The sequence below is a fragment of the Rhipicephalus microplus genome, chromosome X (genome assembly GCF_043290135.1).
Source record: "Rhipicephalus microplus isolate Deutch F79 chromosome X, USDA_Rmic, whole genome shotgun sequence".
In the NCBI taxonomy this organism is placed as follows: domain Eukaryota; kingdom Metazoa; phylum Arthropoda; class Arachnida; order Ixodida; family Ixodidae; genus Rhipicephalus; species Rhipicephalus microplus.
In genome coordinates this window covers 156466846-156489965 of record NC_134710.1, presented here as the reverse complement: position 1 = coordinate 156489965, position 23120 = coordinate 156466846, and the positions used below count along the sequence as shown (strand labels likewise).

At 45.1% G+C, this 23120-nt stretch overlaps 1 pseudogene; it reads left to right on the top strand.

Annotated features, from left to right (window-relative positions):
* Positions 1-16456: 16456 nt before the first annotated feature.
* On the top strand, positions 16457-18481 carry LOC119185968 (kinesin-like protein KIF2A pseudogene; annotated as a pseudogene).
* Positions 18482-23120: the final 4639 nt, after the last annotated feature.

Below are 23120 nucleotides of genomic sequence, written 5' to 3'. Positions count from 1 at the left end.
ACCCGAACGAATACGCACCTGTGTCACCACGCCTTCACGATGCTTTCCAAAATACATATCGTCAACCTCCTCTGTGCTGCAGCTGTAGTACTCCAGGACACATTGCTCTGTTCTGCCGTCGGCAGAGATAGATGACATCAAGATACGAGCCATCGTCAAGACCTCCTCGCGGTGGCCACAAATATTATGACGATCTTTGGTGGTCCACGTATCACGAAAGCACCCTATGACAAAAGAGCCGGCGTGGAACCTCCCCCGCTTCTGACCGTAGCTTGACACCTCCGCCTGGCCATTCGCTTCACTCTCCTTCACCTCTAAGGCGGCGGTCGCCACCACCACCGCCAGGAAACTAGTCGGTGCGGCCGGTAGAGGTGAGGTTGCACAAGGTTCACCTCATATACCTCCACCAGTTACGATGGACGAAAACCGGATATGTGTGTCGATAGACGATTGTATGCAAATGCTTTAATGGATACTGGTGCCACAGTTTCTGTAATGAGCAGTTCATTTAAAGATAGATTAGGCCGCAAAGCTATGTTTTCCTATCAGAATTCTGGTAGATTTCTTGGCTTGGCCGGGGACCTACTTGAACCCGTAGGAGTATGTGCCGTCAACGTGTTGTTTGCGGGAAAGGCATTCCCAACTGAGTTCCTGATTCTAAAACGATGTACACATGATGTTATTCTCGGCATTGATTTCCTCCAAGAAGTGTGGCAGCTTGGGCTAGTTGGTATGGCATGACGATAGTAGTTATAGCGCGAGTCCTTCTTGTCTCTGTGTCGTCGTTTTGTTCTTGCACTATAGCAATTTTCATTCCCCCAAGAGTGTGGCGCTTTCGTCGACTGCAGTACGGGTGAAGTTTCTGTTAGCAGTGGTAATGCCCTTCCCGCCCTAGTTGAGCAGCAGCTGCCTTCGGAAGACTTACTGATCGTTTCCAAAGAGGTGACATTACCACCATGGTCTATCAGAAGCCGGACAGCAAATGAAGGCGCGTTACGCCTGACGCCCAGATGCAGATATCATCTGCATGTATTGATAGATGGACTGACTGGAAGTGCGTCAACCAGGCCGAGGAGCGCTAGATTGAAAAGTGTGGGGCTAAGAACACCACATTGAGGCACACCACGACGGATGCAATGATGCGTTGTTGTGCCATTCTCCGTCTGTACAAAGAAAGTTCTGCCTTTCAAATAGTTGTCGATGCATTGGGAAACCCGACCCCTTAATCCAACATATTCCATGACATCCAGAATGGCTTCATGTTGTACGTTATCGTATGCACCTTTCATGTCCAAGAACAACACCGCAGATCAACGTTTCAGTCATTTTTGATGCTGAAGAGACGAGACTAGGTCAATAACATTATCAATTGCGGACCGACCACGCCGAAAGCCTGTCATAGCATCAGGGTATACCTCGTGGTGGTATAGGTTCCACTCTAGGCGAGCCAAAATCATCTTCTCCATCACTTTCCCGAAACAGCTGCTAAGCGCGATGGGGCGATAAAAGGTCAAGTCCAGAGGATATTTACCTGGTTTAAGCACAGGGACGAGGCGGCTCAATTTCCACGAATGAGGGACAAATCTGGTGCTACACGAGTCGTCGTACACGGATAGAAGGGCCCGTCGAGCTGCTTCACCGAGGTTGCGAAGAGCCATGTACGTGATCCCATCCGGACCAGGCGATGAAGATCGTTTGCATGCCGTCAAGGCTGCTTAGAGTTCCTCTATAGAGAAAAGGGTGTTTATTCTAGAATCTCTGGAGACTTGAGTGTTTTCTAGGTGACGCGTGGTGCACGCCGACGCCTGACCGGCAACTTTCATGCAGAAATGTTCTGCTACTTTGATTTTGTTGCGGCCTTGGTGAAGAGACAGACACTTGAAGGAGCGATGTATGAGACGATGTTCCTAAACCATGAAAAGTCCTCCATGTCTGCTTGTGTGGATCCAACCATTCGCAAAGAGATTTCCACCGAAAGGACTGAAGTGAATTGATTCGCCGCTGATTTTTTTTTCTGTGGGCGCCTTGCCTCCCTCAAGTAGTGAATGAATTTAGATCGCCTATATCTTCGTTCTGCACGATGAGGGATTCCTCTGAGCCGTTCCAATTCCGCTTCATGTTGACAATATTTTGAAGTATGTTCAATATGAAAAGTCGCATTTTGAGCAGCACCTCTAATCATATCCTCGAGCGCGTCAAGAGGAGGCGCTTCATTTTCTTGACACCTCTTTTCCGTCAGTGACCTAAACTTTGTCCAGTCAATCCGAGTCGTAGTGTCGTAGTTTCGCGATTTTTCCAGGCCCTTGATCTTTAAATAAGTTGCTATGTGGTCACTTCCATAAGTTTTATAGTCTGCGAACCACTTAACCTTTCCATGTAGGCTTCGTGACACACATGTCAAGTCAAGGCAGCTGCTGTATGTCGTTCCCCACAGAAACGTTGGGCTTCCGTCGTTTACACAAAGCAGCTGCTGCTCCAGAGCAAAGAAGAATACTTGCCTTCCGCGACGGTCTGTCCTCTGACAGCGCCACAGTGAGTGGTGAGCGTTGAAATCTCCGCTGATGATCCATGGTCATGGCGTGGCTGTTAACAGTGCACGTAGTCTTTCAAGTTCAAAACGGCTTGAATGTAATATACATGCACCTACCAGCGTGAAATTGAGGTCTCTACGTTTTATTGTCAAGCAGACATACTGGTTGTCATCGTGAGGTGCTACGCGGTGCTCGATATAGGTAAGGTCGCATCTGATATATACAATGACTTTATTCTGTTTGTTGCTGGTAGCGGACTTGAAGGCTTCGTACCTGGATAGTCGTATTGCGTTGTGTAGCCATGGCTCACAGATAACAATAATTGGAAACTGGTTTTTAAACACAAATTATCGGATATCAGAAATACGGGGCTTGAGGCCTCGGGCATTCCACTGAAATATCGAAGCTCCTTTGACTTCTTTACGAAAGGCTCGTAGAGGAGGAGCCATAGTGCCTTTCTAGACTTGATAGACTCGGCTTGAACGCATCTACTAACTGAAGTGCACTCTTAGCAGCCGGATTGTCAATGCAAGTGAGGAGCATACGAATGATATTCATAAGGGCCTTTACCATGGCTACGATTTCTTTATCGCTACTATCACCGCATTCTCGTTCCGAAGTGAATGTAGACGAGCGATGTGGCGGCTTAAACTGCGAGTCTATCGTTGGCAGCGCTGGCCATGCTTCAGGCGATCCGGTGATGCTCTTGTCTTGCTTGGATGATTTGTTGTCGGCGTGTCTGGACGCTTGAGGTGGTATGCCGGCGATCATTTGCTGAGGTGCCGTCCTTGCTTTGGCACTGGGCCTCCTCAGGGGCCTCCGGCGATGAGACCGCCAGCGTCGTACTTTGGCAGTGGCGTCCCGGTGAGCTGAGCCGTCCCGGACCATTTGCTTTAACACTTGCATTTCCTTTTTCATGCTTGAGCAATCTTTCGACGATGCATCGTGAGAGACATGACAGTTTCGACATTTTCGAAGTCCTGCTTGGCAAGCGTCTGCGTTATGTGATTCTCAGCATAGCGAGCACACAGCCAGATTTGCATAAACAGCACTGACATGTCCCAATCTATAACATTTCCGGCATTGAAGGGGCTTCGGTACGCAGGGTCGCACTGTTTGTCGAAAATGGCTGACCTTGACTTGCGATTGAAGGCTGTCTCTCTTGAACACGAGCTTCACGCAACGTGATTTGCCAAGGCGTCGAGCTTGCAGTATGGTAAGTTCTGCAGACACCGGTTTGATGAGAGCAGCAAAGTCACTTTCGCTGATGAAAATGTCGACATCGTAAGTGATGCCTGCAGTAGAGTCATGGCCATCAGGTATGTATGAGCGAACATTTATGTTATCTAACGTCTTGACGTTGCTCAACACTTCCAATGTGCTTCGTTGAGTGACGTCTATGGCGAGAATATTCTTGCGGCCATTGATCCGCATGTTCGTGATCTGTCCCTGGGCGATTTCCCCAAGAGACCTAGACGTGGCTTGACGATAGAGCTGGTTTAGACTAAGCCGCATCGACCGGTACAAAAAGAATTGTGTATATTATAGGCTCTATAATGAGAACTTTCTTTGTTACCTGTATGGGCGTCCTTCGACGATTGTAACAGACTTTAAAAGTGTGGCAGCTTTGGTTAGTTGGCATGGCATGGCGATGGTTATAGCGCGAGAACAAAACGACGACACAGAGACAAGAAGGACACGGAAGACACGTGTATTTCGTGTCCTTCTTGTCTCTATGTCGTCGTTTTGTTGTCGTGCTTTAACTATCGTCATGTAACAGACCATCATTCCCTATGCTGGCTCGTTACTCTCCGAGACCCTTCTGGACGCCTTTCACGCTGGGCTCTACGCCTCGAGGAATTCGACTTTAATGTTGCATACAAAAGTGGACGGCGTCATACAGATGCCGATTGTCTTTCTCGCCTTCCATTGTGTACGACTGACGACAATACAGACATGTTCGACATCTACTTTGCAACTGTTTCACGCCCATTTCCTGATGTCACCACGTTCCAGCGGGAACAGCGCAATGACTTGACTTTAGACTCTTTATTCGCCACTGTCAGAAGCCCCAACGGCAGTGGTTGCTTTTGTCTTCGCGATGGACTGTTGTACAAGGTCAATTTTTTGGCAAATGGTGCGCGGTATTTGCTAGTGGTTCCCCAAATCCTGCGGTACGAAGTCCTCCATTTTATGCATGATGACCCAACGTCAGGCCATCTTGGATTCATCCGCACTTTGCATCGAACTCGAGAGCGCTTCTACTGGCCTAAATTGTGACAATGTATGAAGCAATACGTCTTCAGTTGCGACAAATGCCAGTACCACAAACGTCCTACAAGCAGTCCGCATGTCCTCCTTCACCCTATAACGCCGTCCACAACACCTTTCGAACAAGATGGTATCGACCTGCTATGACTGTTTCTGCGGTCTTGCAACAACAACCGCTGGATTGTAGTCTGCGTTGATCACCTTACCAGATATGCAGAAGCTGCTGCGATACCATCTTCCCCAGCGGATTCCGTCGCCGTCTTCATGTTACGATCCATCGTTCTTCGTCATGGTTCACCTCCTATCATCATCAGTGATCGCGGTTGTCAGTTAGTCACCGACACTGTAGAGGAATTGCTTCGTCTCTTGACTTCGCAGTTTCACAATTCAACGCCATATTATCCCGAATTAATGACCTTGTGGAACGCACAAACCTCACACTTACTAATATGCTGGCTATGTATTTATCCTCAAATCAAAGGAACAGGGATGATATTTTACCATTCATCACCTATGCTTTTAATAAAGCGAAGCACGAAACCGCGGACTTCACTCCGTTCTACCTACTTTACGTTCAACAATCGCGCAGCTGCCTCGATACAATACTTCCATTCGAGCTCCATACGAACGATTCAGTTGCTCAAACACTTTGCCGAGCTGAAGAAGCCCGCCAAATTGCTCATATTCGCACACTGTAGTCACAAGATTCCTCCAAGCAGAAGTATGATCAACGCCACGACACCGTTTCATTCGAAAAAGGGGACCTCATGTGGTTGTGGACTCCTTAGCGGAAACGTGACTTATGCCAAAAATTTTTAGCGCACTATGTTGGTCCATGCGTTATCGTAAATCGCCTGAGTGACTTGACCTATGTGGTGGCACGCTTGACGTCAGCTGGTCGTTGGTCAAGCCAAGCACAGTTGGCGCATGTAACACATCTCAAGCAGTTCCATCCCACACTATGCCAATGATTGGCCTCGCCCAGCGGGCTTCGTCTGTGAACCGGAGAATGATACGGTGTGAGCCGGGCCATGTTTTGTGGACAAATGTAAAAGAAGAGGAAGTTACTTAGTTCGGCCTATGTTCGCCATCATCGCCGATCGTTGCCTGATCTCTCCTGTAAATAAACATAGTTAAACTCAATCTAACCGTAACAATATGTTAGTTCATCTTTTCAAGTTAGGCTGTTAGTGGTGCTGTCGTCTCAGCTTAATTTCATGTGTGGGGTTTAACGCCAAAAAATCACCACATGACTATGAGAGATACAGTATTTGAAGGCTTTTGGAAATTTCGACCCACCTGAGGTTCTCTAAAGCAAACCCAAATCTGAGCGCGAGGCCTACAACATTTCGGGCACCATGGAGAGCATCCGCCACAACTGGGATTTGATCCCGTGACCTATGGGTCAAAAGCCGCGTATACATGAGCCACTAGATCACCCCGATGGGGCGCTGTCAAAGCTTCGCTTCGTCGGTCGTCCGTTACATGATGCGGGTCAATTTTGGAGATAGCACAGTATAAGGTAGATACATCGCCCGGTGTTGGCTCTTATGCCTATACAAGTATAGATTTGGCAATCGAAGGAGCACAGTGGCCAGAAGATGTGGCACGATACTGATGCATATTGACGTCTCATATTCTTTAGTTTCCACAGAACCATGTGCACTATAGCTGCACAAACCACGTATACAGATGGAAACACGACGAAGCAGCGATGCTGCTCGTGGTAGATGTAGGAGGAGGAGGATTCAAAGAAGAGGACGAGGAGGTGGTGGTAGATGTAGGCAGGTGTACACGTAATTGTATATCCTGAACTTCTTCTGGCTTACGACCACCCTGAGGGATTGGCCAAGAATCAGGTCACTTAGAAATACATGGTAGCTCGGCTTAAATGCGACAATAATCTTAAAACAGTGAATATATACTTTTTTTCACTCAGTACAATAAATTGTTAATGCGGAAACATTCCTTTGAGTACAAGGTATGTGCTGCATAAATAAGACAATGTTTCCACAGTTCAAAGGGGTGTTTTAAAAATCAATAAAAATGCACCAGATGTCTCATTATGATTGAACCTGTGGAGTAAAACGAGACACAGTGTAGGGCGAAATTGAAACCGCGTGACGAACATTCATCTGTCAAATTTTGCAGCAGAAACACCAACAGTTCACTCTGTGGCCACCACGCAGTCTTTATGAGCCCACTTCATGCACTCCATGCAATGAATCCAGAAAGTATCCGGCGCTCTGTTGCTGGAAAACTTTTAGACGATCACCCCCCCCCAAGCAGTCTTTTTTGTGCTAATTGTGTTTTTTGTTTACACTTGCACTGAATTGGATTATTCAGTGAGCATCTTCAGAGTTTTTTGACTCCGTCAGCCGGGTATTGCGAGACAATATATTTTAGATTTTTTATCGCTTGCGAATTTTAAATTTTTGGTGTGAAAAAAATCTCAGTAAAATTCAATTCCAAGACGTGTTTTTAAACGGCTTTACTTGGAACTTCTTTCAATTGTTTATGCGCACCTTGAGAGCATCTTTTGGAAAGTAGAAGAGCCTTGATGTAATGCGGACAGAGAAACTCGTGGTCTCAAAAGCAGTCAGTGTTTTTGTATGTCGTTTTCGACCCATGAAGCTCTATATAGTAATTTATTGTACGCCCTAACTTTCCAAAAGAAAACAGTACCATTTAAATTAGGTTAAGTAAAAGATTGACTTAATCACTGATGAGGACTGGTGCAATATAAAACCTACACTACATTAATCTCGGCCAACTTACATTCTTTGACCTGCACATAAGCACAAGGTGATTTTTACATTTAGCGCCATAGAAATTAAGCTACTAAAGCTTTGATCTAACCTGCGACATTGAGATCAGCAGTGCCACCATAGGCTACTACGATGGGCTGGAGGTATCTGCGAATATCACAGCATTTACTCTCTCCAACATTGTTAATCTGGCGTCTTGCATCACAATCACTGCTGAATTCCTACTTTAGAGTAATGTGCCTTCTAATGATATTGGGCGTTTGAGACTTAAAGCGAAACAGTGTTCTCATAAATTGGACCTTGAAGGGCCGGGCTGGCATATGAACACCGTATACGTAGTGGAGCAGATGATGGTAATTCCGCGAAAGCATTTTAAATGCGAAGCATATCTTTGCGTACTGCAGGCACTTGAGCGCCTGCCTGCCTGCCTGCTCTCATGATCATCCCCTTAGCTTTTGGTGAACTAAAATTGGTGTGGGAGGATTAGATGGCCACACGAATACCACTCACTGCTCATGACATAAATAATGTCACAATTCTGTCGCCTAAGTTGCCAAACCCTTTCCGTAAAGCGCATGGCACGTACCCTAGTGTGCGCATCTGCCACATGTGATTGACCGTTTCTACCTACCCAGGAATGGCCATGAAAGACTTGAGTAATTTAACGCATGAGCGAAAAGAAAAAGCTGACATTGGCAGCGTTGACCCGAAGAATCCACAAATGGCAGGGGTACCAGCAGGAATTGAACCCCGCATTCTGCGTAGCTATCAAATATTCTACCACATATCCCCGCCAAGAATCGGTACTACTTTTCAAATAGACCCTAACGTTCGTGAAACGTTAAGTGCAGTTGTGGCGCCGCCCCGCTGCGGTGGTCTAGTGGCTAAGGTACTCGGCTGCTGACCCGCAGGTCGCGGGTTCGAATCCCGGCTGCGGCGGCTGCATTTCCGATGGAGGCGGAAATGTCGAGGCCTGTGTGCTCAGATTTGGGTGCACGTTAAAGAACCCCAGGTGGTCAAAATTTCCGGAGCCCTCCACTACGGCGTCTCTCATAATCATATGGTGGTTTTGGGACGTTAAACCCCACAAATCAATCAATCAATCAGCAGTTGTGGCGCTGGCTATCAAATTATATAAACATTACTTATCTACTCCTGTAATGCAGCCGTCATGTCTAATTAACGTCAATATTAGTTAGGGGCCATTCGCTTAAATTTATTTAAGTAGCAGTGTCCAGGGCTACCACCCTGGCAAGCACTGGCGCTTCATTGAGCTTACCGCTTTTAGTATTGCTAATATCAATGTTGCTTTTAGCATCGTTGCGCAACTGTAAACTACTGGTTATATAAAACACATGCTGCTGTTAAGTGTATGTCTGCGTGTGCATTTGTAGATATAATCAGCGCCACTTTGTAAGGTCTCACTCAATAAAAAAATTACAACACAGTCACCTTCCATCGGCATGCTTGCACAACATTGAATCCGAACGTACGTGGGATCTGCAGAGTTTTAAATACGAAGCATTTCTCAGCGATCTTCGGCTGGCGACTTTGAGCTTATCTATCTATCTATCTATCTATCTATCTATCTATCTATCTATCTATCTATCTATCTATCTATCTATCTATCTATCTATCTATCTATCTATCTATCTATCTATCTATCTATCTGTCTGTCTGTCTGTCTGTCTATTTATCTATCTATCTATCTATCTATCTATCTATCCATCTATCTATCTGTCTATCCAGCCGCTTACGACTTTTAGTTCTCCTGGCTGTTTCGTTATTGGTATCGATACAAAAATTGGTATGGTATAACATGACTGTATGACGAGAATGAATAGCAGTCACAGCATGAAAAAATGGCATGTATGTTATAAATGTAATGCTTTACATTTCATGGTATTTCTTCTCTGACGGTGGTTTCGCTCACTTGACATATTGTAAAACTGGTATGGTAGGACATGACTGCGAGGCGAACATAAGTGACAGACCCTAACGTAGAAATTATGACATACATGTCAAGTAAATCGTGACTACATGCCACGCTAATGGTGCACACGCAGTCAATTCGCTAGCTACCCACATACCAAATCTGGTATTACGTGATGTCAATGTACGATGAAGGTAAATGACGCATCTAAACATGATAACAATGACATGCGTGTCATGTAAAACATGGGTACAAGCTACGCTCAGAGCATGCTCGTAGCCGTTTCGCGAGCTTCACAAATACCCTATCTGGTATTTCGTAACGTGAATAGGCGACGAAAGTAAGTGACACGTCCAAACATGATAATGAAGAAATTCGTGTCATGTAAAGCATGGCTACATGCTATGCTCAGGATGCGGTCGCGACCGTTTCGTCAGCTTCACATATACCAAGTTTGGTATCAGGTGACATGAATAGACGACGATGGTTAATATTTCGTTCAAACATTATAATCATGACATGGAAGTCATGTACGGCATAATTTACGTCCGCCTTGTAACGTTGTGCTAATTTTAAAGTGACATATATCAACCTTCCTGATTTGTGCTTCGCATATCGTCAATTCCCACTTTACGTGGGATCTGACGAATTTTCAACATTTTTTAACATGCCCTTTTTTTTCCTACCATCACTTTTTTCCTACATCACTTCTTCAATGTTAGGTTCAAGCCGATCCAGGTGGTTTGGCGCGTACATTGATAATTTGATCGTGCACACCTAAGCAGCGCCTTCTTCCTCTGTGCGTTCAGTTCACGTGCTACATGTTGCACCGTCTCATTCACATAAGAATGAAACACAACGTGTCGCAGCTTCAATGGCGCGCTTGTGACGAAAAAAGAAACGTTTAGAGATTACGACTACTTGAAACGCCGCAGAATGAGCACGATGTGAAGAACATAAGTGTATGTTTTCAACCCGGCTCTCAGCGGCCAATTGTAACCATTGTTGCAGCAGCCGACTTCGCATGCCGCGCTTCTGTGTGGAATAAAGCGATCACCGCCGCTGGAAGCTCGGGTGACTAGTATTAGCTCATTTTATTCGATTGTCGCCCGTTGAAAAGGAGAAGAAAGACATGCGTGGAAAAGAAAGAGTGCGCTTAACGAAACACCCGGGAGCCACGCGCTAACAGGTCTCGGCGCAGCCCAGTTGTCCTACGTTTTCCATCTGTGCGCACAAAACGCGAGCACTTCTTGTAATACAGCGATAGCGTCACTCATTCGAACGCGTTGCATTTTCCGAAGGGGGCTTCGCTCATTACTATTGAACTCGCTCTGGTAAGCTTGCCAGCTTTTTCTCTATTTTTTGTGCCCCAGCAATAGCCAATACCCGAACGTTAACAGAATGTTAACCTCAGACAGATGCATGTTGTTAACTAAAGATGATTGATTAATATGGGGAGTTTAACGTCCGAAAACCACCATATGGTTATGAGAGACGCCGTTTAGTGAAGGGCTCCAGAAATTTCGACTAACTGGGTTTTTGTAACGTGCACCCAAATCTGAGCACATGGCCTGCAACATTTCCGCCTCCATCGGAAATGCAGCCGCCGCAGCCGGTTGTTAACTAAAGTTGTTTCGAGCTATACCAGTAATTGAAAGGTGTTTGAACGAAGCGGCAAAACGTAAAATAAGGTTGTTGTTTCTGGTTTTCTGGCAACATTGGCCTGCACGCTAAACAGAAGTGTCAAGGTGTAGTGCACAAAGGAAGCATATGACTTCCTCGAACTTAATTTTTACCCTTTAAGAGTGCTCTCTCTCTCACGCTCGCGCACAAATTCGGTCTTTTGGAAAAAGGTAGTGGATTTCTTTCTTTTTTTTCTCACACTCACGCGGACATTATCAGTCCTTTAAAAAAAAAGGTACAAAATTTTTTTCTATTGATCACAGGCATGCGCACACTTTCGGTCTTTCAAAAAAAGTACAAAATTTCTTTCTTTTTATCACAGGCATGCGCATGCTTTCGGTCTTTCAAAAAAGTACAAAATTGCTTTCTATTGTTTACCAAGGATATGGCTCGCCCAACAAGAAGGAAAAAACAGCTTTTAATATAAATCTTTGGATGCTGTTGATTAAGTCATAAAGAGCATGCACAATTAACTACAGCGTTGGTTCATATCTAAAGACGCAAACAAGCATGACACGTATTGGCTCATAAAATAATAGAATGGCTATTGAAGTATAATAACTAACTAATTATATTCTTTAGAGTTTATAAGCAACCAAGCGAAGGAAGGGCTAAATAAATAAATAAATAAATAAAAAAGTAAATAAATAAATAAATCGTATTCAATGTTTGTGTCTACGCTGCTTACGCATTCGTCAAACAGGTCCTGAAACGTCGGGTTTTTTCAAAACTTTTGGTTGGAATCAAAATAATCTCCCAGTCATACAGTTCATATGCACCAAGGTTCATTTTTATTCCTTTTCTTGAAGTGTTACTATGCATATAATTTCAACTCTACAACTGAAATACCTTGACACTTATACGTATACTGTATTGGAATTAAATCATATTAAAGTCATATTGGAAGTCATACTGAGCGCGACTGTACGTGACCGGCTGCGGAAAGCGTATATAATAATACCTACGATAGTGTACCGACGTAATAATGACACCATCTCATATACCTATTCTGGTTTGATCAGTGCAGAAGTTCCGTCCCTATCTCGATGGCCGTCATTTCACTGTCGCTACAGACCACCACGACTTATGCTTACTTTCAATCATTTGTCTGCGCGCTTATGTACGTGGGTTGTACCTGTGCAGGAGTATTGCTCTTACATCATTTACAAGTCTGGTAACAACATTCGGGCTGTTATACTAATGAAACATGTCACTTGTATTTTCATGTGACCATAAAATTCAACTGCAAGACTCAGGCGCTCTGTCTCGCTGTTCGCTTCCTCCTGCCTGCAGCTCAACGTCGGTAAGAGTTTGACCGTCACTTCTACCACAGTTCTGTCACTCTCAGACAATGAACAAGCATTGAGCTCCCATCAGCTGTGTGACCTGTACCGTATAGACGTAAAAAGACCACCACTCTGCAGCTTCCCGTACACCTAACACGCGACTTCATCGTCACATCTCCCAATTTGAGCAGGAAAATTGATTTCTGTACAACCACAATTACCCTACTGACAATCATAGCTGGGTTTATGTGCTACAACGTTTCTTTCGACTCCATGTGGCCTTCCAAGACGACTTGACCTCTGGCCGTCTTGAAAAAAAAAAAACAAGAAAAATCACGACCATTTCTAATGGCCTGGCGTTTTCGCTATCTCAGCTGAGTACGTCAATTTCTACTTCTCATGCCATCGTCGCAAATTTCCGACATCTGCTCCTACCGGCCCACTCCAACCAATTCCGTGCCCCGCAACGCCATTCGGCGTTATGCTATTTACTTTCATGAGCCTTTTCTTGTCATATCTACTGGCAAATGAAGAATAGGGACTGCCATAGACCATCTGCCACGCTAATCTGAGACGTTTGTGATTACTGACTCACCATCGAAAGTTGCTAACTTCGTTCTTCATTCCATTGCTCTGCGCCATGGTGTTCCTTGTATTAGTCTGATTGGCCATGGAAGGGTGTTCTTTGAATAGTTGTTAAAAGAAGTGTAGAGCGCATTTGGAACTGTGCGCAAGACAGCTTCAAGATACTAGCATCTTAACACCAACAGCATCAACAAATCATTTCATTCCACTCTGGTTTTCATATGAATCCAACCAGACCTCAAAAACTGGGATACGTTCCAACCATATCTGACCATAGCTTATACTACAGAGCCTTTGAACGTACAACTGGTTACTTGTCGTTTTTTTTTTCGTTTGCTGACGTTCCCAAATTTTCTTTCTCGATGTTTCTTTCTTCACCTGCAATATCTACTCATATTCGTTTCCTAGTAAAAAAACACATTGCCCAACTCGAAAAATATTGCCATCATGCTCGCTTCAACACAGAAGTGAGACAACAGGACAGGAAGATTATTTATGGTGCATTCCATCGCGTTGTATTTTTCCGAGCTGGTGACGAGGTGCTGCTTTTGATGCCTATTCGTCAAGTTAGTCACGTGCACGCTTCACCGGCCCTTACTTAATTTGGAGCAGACTTCTGTTATCATGTGACACCAACTGTTGTCCCAACGGACCTCCGCCACCGCAACACCGATCTAGACTACAGCACATTTCTCGCATTAACTCCTTCAAGAGACGTTACTCGACACTTGGACTTGAAGAGGCTAGGATCGCCACTTCAACGGGAAAACATTTGTGCGGGGAATTCTTAAGAGATTTCCCCTGAGCGTGCATCATCAATGTCATCAGTATCATTCAATTTTTCTCCGTGCTCATCGTCGCCGTGTGTCATCATCATCATCATCATCTTGTGAATGCGTTCTATAACTCTCGCTACCTGTTCTCTTCAGGCAGAATAAACGTGAACTAAACGCCAACCAAGATTTCATGGTGTTTGTAGCTCATATAAGCCGGCGTTTTTTCGAAAAAAGACAGCTGTCAACTTTGTCGCAATCTATATCAAGCAACGTCTATATTGCCCGTTAGCCCGCCGATAAACGGTAGCCGCTCCCACACAGTTATTTTGTTCCTACAACGAATGTTGTTATGAGATCAGAACACAGGTCACGTGCGGCGCCTTAGTTGTCAGCCGCCGCCTCAGGTGTCCGTGACAAATATATCGCAAAAAAAACTCGGTACCAAGGACACAATGGTATTCTAACCCGGGTCGGCTGCGTGCCAGCCCAGTATTCTACCACTGAGCCACGCCGGCGCTTTCACCTGTTTCAAAACTGGCTTTAGGCAGCCTTGATGTCGGGAAAGTAATCCCGCCAATATGAGCAATAAAACGTTTTAGAACTTCGAAGGAGCAACCGGGCGCCACACAATGCGAACCGCGCAAAGAGTGGGTCGTCCAATGATCCCACCCATTACAAAAGCTTGTTCTTGTTCATCCATTAACTATGCACTTACTCCACAGTCCCCTGTTATCCGCATGCTTCGCATGACATGCATTGCCATGTTACGTAGAATCTTGGGAATGTTTTTACAAAGGCTATGAAGATTGATAACTTATGCCATTTACTTCTTTTCATTCACTAATAATCTGAAGTTCTGTGGGGACGAGCGAAGGCGATAATTATATTCATAATACTGGGATCAAATGAACCTCGTCGTCCTAACTGCTTAGCATGTACGCGCGTACGTATCATTATATACACCTTGTGAGGTTGCTGCTCAGCGAAACGAAAACAAAATATTGTCTTCAAACGCTCATGAAATCGTGCCGAATACCGTTCGCCGCGTACCTTTATCATGCAAGTTCTCCATGTCTGATAACTTTTATACCAGCGGACTTTCACAAAAAGATAGATATGGTAGGGCTGACATTCGGGCAAGTTAGTGCGGACTCATGACTACGAAGCTGCCCCACCGCGGTGGTCTAGTGGCTAAGGTACTCGGCTGCTGACCCGCAGGTCGCGGGTTCGACTTCCGGCTGCGGCGGCTGCATTTCCAATGGAGGCGGAAATGTTGTAGGCCCGTGTGCTCAGATTTGGGCGCACGTTAAAGAACCCCAGGTGGTCGAAATTTTCGGAGCCCTCCACTTCGGCGTCTCTCATAATCATATGGTGGTTTTGGACGTTAAACCCCACATATCAATCAATCAATGACTACGAAGCTGTCATGACGGAAAAGATGAAAACATCGCAGCTTCGCTTCTTTTCAGACTTTTCATCGCACCATTTTAATAATGCGCAAATATTATTAAAATTATTGGACCAAACTTGAAGCTCGTAGAAGGTACTCTAGATGCCCATTAGCCAATAAAAAGAACTGCAAGGCTGATTGCAAATATGTAAAACTCGAAATTCACCACCTAGCTTCCCGAAGCCGGCAAGCACAAAGGCAAGTGCTAATGACTTGCACTTGAGTACTGCTGATTGGGCATTTTGGTACATGATAAAATGATATTCCTTTAGCGCACCTGAGTTGGAGCTTGAAGATGCTATACGGTCAAAACGGGGAAAAAACAGATGACAGTGTTAGCGCTAACTTCCAAATTTTGTTTATTGCGTGATCTTACAGCACACGCTATAGCTCACCCCATGTGACGCCACAGACAGGACAAAACCGAAAACGTGTGGTGCAGCACACGTTACCACAAAAAAAAACAAGTTGTAAACTTATCTCAAATTCACAATCCTGCATCAACACTTCACAGCACACGTTCCAGTAGGTTGAGTTCTTTTTCAGGTAAGGCCATAGACGGCGTACTCACACACAGCTTTGCACAATTTGCGATAGCGTTCGCTTCAGTAATTTTTCGCGTCAACCGACTACAACTGCGGTCCAAGATGACAAACTGTTCAAAGAATGGAGTGAGTGCACACATCTTACAATGCATAACCAGCAAACGACCAAACAAATCTTTTTTACAATGTAACAATCTTGTGCAAGCTGTCATTAACACAAATACCAGTCTGTCCTATGTTAACCACGTCACACGACATTAGCAACATAGAGTGACGCCGTTTAGATGTGTGAACCGCATGTGCACAGCCACAACGCCCCGACGTCTTCTTCTGCTCCCGCATCGTTTTTCCTGGTGTCCCCCACCAGAGAACTACTGGTTCTCGATGTTCCCTTCACGTTGACAACCTGGACTTCCAAAACGGCCTTCTTTACGTATTGTGTTTCATGTCTTTTTCATGTACCTTAAAATCACACACAGCGCTTGAAGGGGGAGCCCTGTAGTGCTATCGTCAACATTTCTTGACCCCCACGCTAGCCTCTCGCGCAGCTGATGCTAGCTCAGCAGCGTGTCTGTACGCGAATATTTAGTGTTCTCTTTCGACCTGGCTGCTTGCGTCCATCTAAGCAATGGCTGCGCAACTGGGTGGACTTAAAATGGGCGCCAGCGTCCACATTCAACGAACGGACGGGCGCATCCATTCAGCCACAGAGGTGAGCGTAGACAAGGACAAACAGGTCATAGTGGTGGTGTGGAGCGAGAAGGGGGAGACCACGGGCAAGGAGCTAACATTCATCACAGTATTCACGCTGAACCCGGGACTCCAGGACGTCAGCCGTAATTCAGTCAAAAAGTTTCTAAAGCATACGAAAGTGCCCCTGTCGTATTGAAGTCAACTACAATTCAAGACCAGCGGAGCCTTGCTAGGCGGGCACGGCACAAGCAGCTTGTTCACGACCATGCCATGGGGCCCCCACCCGCACCACTTCCCTCTACCAAGACTAGGTATCTGATTTCTTCGCTGGCCGAGAAAGACATGCTAATTAACTCGGCCTTGACATGGCAGTCCGAGCAGCAGCAAGCTTCCCGGGCATTGGTTGCGCCTAGCGTCAGTGCTAAAGTGGTTAAATAAGTGGACCAAATCAAGAAACAGTGGAAGGAGCAGATGGTAAGACAGCTCAGCCAGATCGAAAGGAAGCGCGAGCGTATGAATGTCGACCCAGAAAATCCCAGCAGTGAGTTTCTCTCTATATTAAGAGAGTACAGGTCGACACTAGACTTAAGGCTTCTATTGATGAGCGACCCATCTGAGGTGCACCAGATTTGTGTGGCTGTGCGCAAGAGACCACTTAATAAAAAGAGGTAAATCAAAAGGAGGTGGACATCATCACTGTGCCTAACAGGGATCTCATCGTTGTCCATGAACCGAAGCGAAATGTCGACCTGACAAAGTTTTTGGAAAATTCAACATTTTGATTCGATTACGCCTTCGACGAGACGGCGAAAACTGAACTCGTTTACAAGTACACCGCAAGGCCCCTGATACAAACCATATTTGACGAAGTAATGGCAACATGCTTCACTTATGGGCACACGGGCACCGGTAAAACACATACAATGGGCAGTGATTTCTCCGGAAAGACTCAAGACTGTTCTAAAGGCATCTATGCGCTAGCAACCAAGGACGTGTTTAAGCTGCTTAAGGCTTTGAAATACAAGAACGAATATTTAGTTGTCTCCTCCAGCTTCTTTGAAATATACAGCGGGAAGGTGTTTGACCTGCTCAATTTCAAGGCGCTACTTTGTGTACTGCAAGATGCAAGGAAGCAGGTACAAGTTATTGGCCTTTGGAGAGGGAGGTGCACGACGTTGACGAGGTCCTCAAGCTCATTCAGCGTGGCAACAGTGTGAGAACATCAGGGAAGACATCTGCCGACCAAACCTCCTCGCGATCTCATGCAGTGTACTAGATCATCCTGAGGACACGGCAGTTCGGCCAGCTGCACGGCAAGTTCTCCCTCATTAACCTGGCCGGGAACAAACGGGGTGCAGTCACGTCGAGCGCCAACCGACAGACTAGAATGGAAGGAGCCGATATCAACAAGAGTATGCTTGCTCTTCAGGAATGCATCAGGGCATTGGGTCGTCGGGGTGCCCACCTTCCGTTTCGGGCCAGCAAGCTCACACAGGTCCTCAGGGACTCCTTCGTCGGAGAAAACTCTCGGACCTGCATGATTGCCACGATCTCTCCCGGCTTAAAGTCTTGCCAGCATTCTCTCAACACACTGCGCTATGCAGACAGGGTGAAAAAGCTTGGCGTCGAGGACAGCCCAGAGCTCAAGCCTGCCTCAAACGAAAAGGAGAAGATGGCCGCCGAGAGTTATATGTACACAGTCAACGAAACAATCTCCCACATCCAAGATATGGAAGAACAGATTCAAGACCTGCAAAAAACGGTTCTTGACGCCAGCCAGAACTGGATGCTCCAAGACATGGACCTTCCTACTATGACAAATGAAGTTGACTACGATCATGGCTTGTACGTGAAAAAACTCCAGGATCTGCACTCTCAGAAAATGGAGGCCTTTTCAAAGTTCAATGAAAAGGTTACAGGCTTGCAACAGCACTTGGCTGAAAAAGCACAAAGTGCATGAACATCAAGCGGCCCATGAAGTGAATCTCACAGCTGCCTCAACTCTCCTGCATCTCTCCTTTTTTTGTTGATAACAACCATGTTGTGTTGAAATTGGGCTCATTTTAATCGACTGCTTTTTAGTTCATCTCAATTAGGCTTTAACTTTTAATGCATGCGAAACCCCCACCTTCCCTTAAAAACAAAATAAAGAAAAAGCTTTCGAGCTGGAGCCCCATAAAAAGGTGGTGAGCCTCGTGTTCCGTGCTTCGGCCTCGAATATATCAGACATGGCCCACCCAGGTGGCACTCCCAAGTGGCGGTAAAAAAAAAAAACACCAGGCCCGCACGGAAGGCGTAGCACTGTCACATCGAAAGCTTGAAGAGCGGCCTTTCAGAGCATTTTGAAACTACTCATCGGGCAACAGCTGCAAGCACGTTGCGGGATACCCTCAAGGGCATTATTAATATATTATTCGGTAGTTTTCCTGCATTTGCTATGCTATTTCTCGTCATTTTTCTGAGAATCATGGTATCCACTAAACACTTGCTAAGAATTTCGTGCATATTGTTAATGGAGTGGCTGAATACCATGAGGAATCATGGCTGATGTGGGTATGTGCCACAGTTTATAGGAGAACAACAAAAAAATGGGTTGGAGCATTGTACGGCACACACGTTTTGCTAATCGCATTGTGCGATGCCAGGTTGTTTTTTTGCTGTTTCAAAACGCTTTATAAGTTGTATTAACGCGATTGGTTTCCCGACATCAAGCATGCCTAAAGCAAGTTTGCAAGCAAGCCAGAAGCACCGGGGTAGTTCAGTGGTAAAGTACTGGGCTGGCACCCAGTAGACCCAGGTTTCGAGCCCCACTGTGTCGTTGGTGCTAGGTGTTTTTTGTCTAATATATATATATATATATATATATATATATATATATATATAAAGAGAGAGAGAGAGAGAGAGAGAGAGCGGGAGTTCTTTGCAACGCCTCTTCACTGCTTTGACTATTTCCAACGCTTTCGCACTTTTACTCCTCGGAGCGATAACACTCCAGAAGGCATCAAATTGCACTTTTGTTACTAATGCCGAATGTTTTTTTTAATCCTTACCTCTTTAGTTTTTTCATTCAAACTTATGTAGTTTGGATCATTAAAGTAAGTGCTGAATTGGCTGCCGGTGACAGAAATTGAGGTTGAGTAATCACTGGCTGGTTCCATTGAAATGCTTTAGAAAAACAGACGCCGCGTGCAGAAGCGATGCGCAACCGGTTCTTACTTTTCTTTTATTTGAACGAATTAACCAGTCTTTGTCTCCGTCCTTGATTACAGTTTCAGCTTTTTCTCTCTGCATCACACTTCTTCCTGGTAATTCACGAATACATGATCTCTAATTCATTCCTTGAGGTGAGAAGGGAAAACGCCTTATTAACATTCTTCTCTCAGAAATCGTGCAACTAAATGTGACCACAATGTATATGTACCCAACATGAGGGGATTGACTGTCGTTCTTTTATCGTATACCGGCGCAGTTTTTTTAAATACAAATCCGTGTCAAGAAACTCAAGCATTTACCTTTTTCTAATATTTATATATATATATATATATATATATATATGATTCAAAAAAATAAATTCTGTGGGTACGGTGCAAAAATAATTAGGGATAAAGGAGCACACTTACGAAAGTTTGATAATTGTTTACTCCACGTTTCGGCCGTGGCACGGCCGAGACGAAGAGTAAACAATCATCAAATTTTCGTAAGTGTGCTCCTTTGGTCCTAATTATATATATATATATATATATATATATATATATATATATATATATATATATATATATATATATATATATATATATATATATATATATATATATATATATATATATATAGACAGTTGAGTGGCCATAGCTTTGCAAGTAGTCAAGTAGATCCTACCTGCGCAGTCACAACGTGGTTTATTTCGATGTTTCAGCCAGGGTCTGGCCTTCATCAGTATTGAGGGTACATTTTGTTGGTGCTCAGTTTTATACATTCTTAATCAGAGGGGAAAAGAGAGAAAGAGGAAGGGAAAAAAGGGAATATAGGGTGAACTCCCCGGGCACCCTCTTTCACTCTTCATTTCCCTTCCCCTCCCTCTCTCTCTCTCCCTTTTCTCCTTTTCACCATTAGGATGTCTGCGGTCTGTGTATCCTACCTTTCACTAAGGTATTGTTCCCGACCATACGACGCCGCATGGCTCTGGCGGTTCGGTGTGGAGAAAAAGAGCTTTTTTAGAAGTTTAAGCCTTTAACTCTTGAGCGCCTCATCGACATCTCGTCGTTGAAAGAGGGGCGCCGCGTATTGCCGCAGAGGCTGACAAGCGGGTGCAATGTCAATTCTTGCCCGCTTCTGGGTTGCGCGTGCAGTAGGGGCCTCCCGATTGTGCACAGGGTTGCTGTTGTGCATGTCATGCTTTGCACAATTGATTGGATTGTAAGGTAAAAACAGAAACAGACGACAGCTGTACTTAGAGAGAGTAGTTACACTTGGAAATATTTTGAGTTGTCCATTGCCCTTCGCAGCTGCAGTGCTGTGAACTCAGTTGTTATTTTCATTATTGCCGTTATTTTTTTCTAATGGTTTAATTGTTGCAAGTGTATTTATTCCTCTATCGAGGGTGTTAAATCGGTGGATAAGTCATGACTCTCGTTCCTCACGTTCTCAGTTTGATTTAAATGCCGTCTCTAAGAGTGTTACTGATAGTTTGTCGAATGCATGGTCGGGAAAATTTATATGTTTTTATAAAGGTAGATTTGGGGCTGATTTCGCATGGGCTCTGTTATTATTGAAACGAATTTTAAATGGTGTTTCTGTTTGTCCGATGTACTGCATACTGCACACGTTGCATTCGAGTAGGTATACCACATTCTTACGTAAAGCGATGCGAGAAACACACAAAGCAACCAGCACACAATCCAAGTTTCCGATTAACATACGAGGAAACCTAACATACAATTCCTAACATGCGAAACCTAACATGTAATCCTGGTACACTTGTAACAATCAAAGTATTAGAAAACAATAACGGTAATAATGAAAATAATAACGGAGTTCACGGCACTGCAGCTGTGAAGGGCCCTGGACAACGCAAAATATTTCCAAGTGTGACTACTCTTCCTAAATACAGCTGTCGTCTGTTTCTGTTTTTACCTTACTATCCAATCAATTCTGCCAAGCATGACATGCCTAACAGCAACCCGGTGCACAATCGGGAGGCCCCTACTGCATGCGTAATCCAGAAGTGGACGAAAACTGGCATTGCACCCGCTTGCCAGCCTCTGCGGCTATACTCGGCGCCCCTCTTTCAACGACAAGATGTCGACGAGGCGCTGAGTAGTTAAAGGCTCAAACTTCTTTAAAAAGCTTTTTCCCCCCCACCAAACTGCCAGAGTCATGCGGCGCCGTCTGGTCGGGAACAAAACGTTAGCGAAAGGAAGGATACACAAACCACAGACATCCTAAAGGTGAAAAGTAAAAAACGGAGAGAGGGAGGGGGAAGGGGAAGGAAGAGTGAAAGGCGGCACCCGGGAGAGTCCACCTCATATTCTTTTTTTTCCTTCCTCTTTCTCTCTGTCCCCCTCTGATTTAGGATTTATTAAGCTGAGCACCAACAAACTGTACCCTCGATCCTGATGAAGGCCAGACTCTGACTGAAACGTTGAAATAAACCATGCTGTGCCTGCTCACGAAGAATATAGTTGACATTATTGTCACAGTGCAACGCGAACAAAAGATGACAGCAGCTTACGGCAGCGAAAAGAGCGTGTTCAGGATCAGCTGTACATAAGGCGCTTGCTTCGTTGTCGTCCCGAAAACCGCCTGACCCACTAGCTGGAATCTACAAAACATGCTTATCATCGTTATTTTTCATATAAACACGTGTCACTTGCCCCTCCTTATAGGATCATCGCCCCGATGCTGATTCAGACCCAGAGTATGTTTTTAACGCGCAGTCAGTCGCTCACATACGGATTCATACGCACTACATGCACAAGTTCAGGCTGGTGCTGGCGACACCTCGAAAATTGGGGACTGTCTGAGACGACCTCGTAGGTGACGTCACTTAGCAGGCGCGATACTCGGTATGGCCCGAAATATCGCCTTAGCAGCTTCTCGACAGTCCACGTTTTCGTACGGGTGTCCAAAGCCACACTCTGTCACCGATTTCGTACGTCAAATAATTTATCACCGATTTTATTTTGTATGGTGAGCATTGTAGCGGCCTGCGTCGTAGTCTTGTCGCTGGCGGATCCGTAAGCGGGTGAGCTGCCTAGCTTCTTCCGCGCGTTCAGTGAACACGTCAGCTCCTGTGTCGGTAGCGTCCCATTCATGTGGCAACATTGCATCCAGCATTGTCCGTACCTCCCGTCCGTGAACCAAGCTGAATGGAGTCATGCGAGTTGTTTCTTGTTTAGCCGTATTGTATGTAAACGTGATATAGGGTAAATTTCGTCCCAATTCTTATGTTGGACATCTACGTACATCGACAGCATGTCTTCAATTGTCTTATTGAGGCGCTCCGTTAGTCCAATCGTTTGCGGGTGGTACGCAGTGGTCTTACGGTGAGTCGTTCCACTAAGCATCAGTACGTGGTCTAAAAGAGCTACCGTAAACGCTTT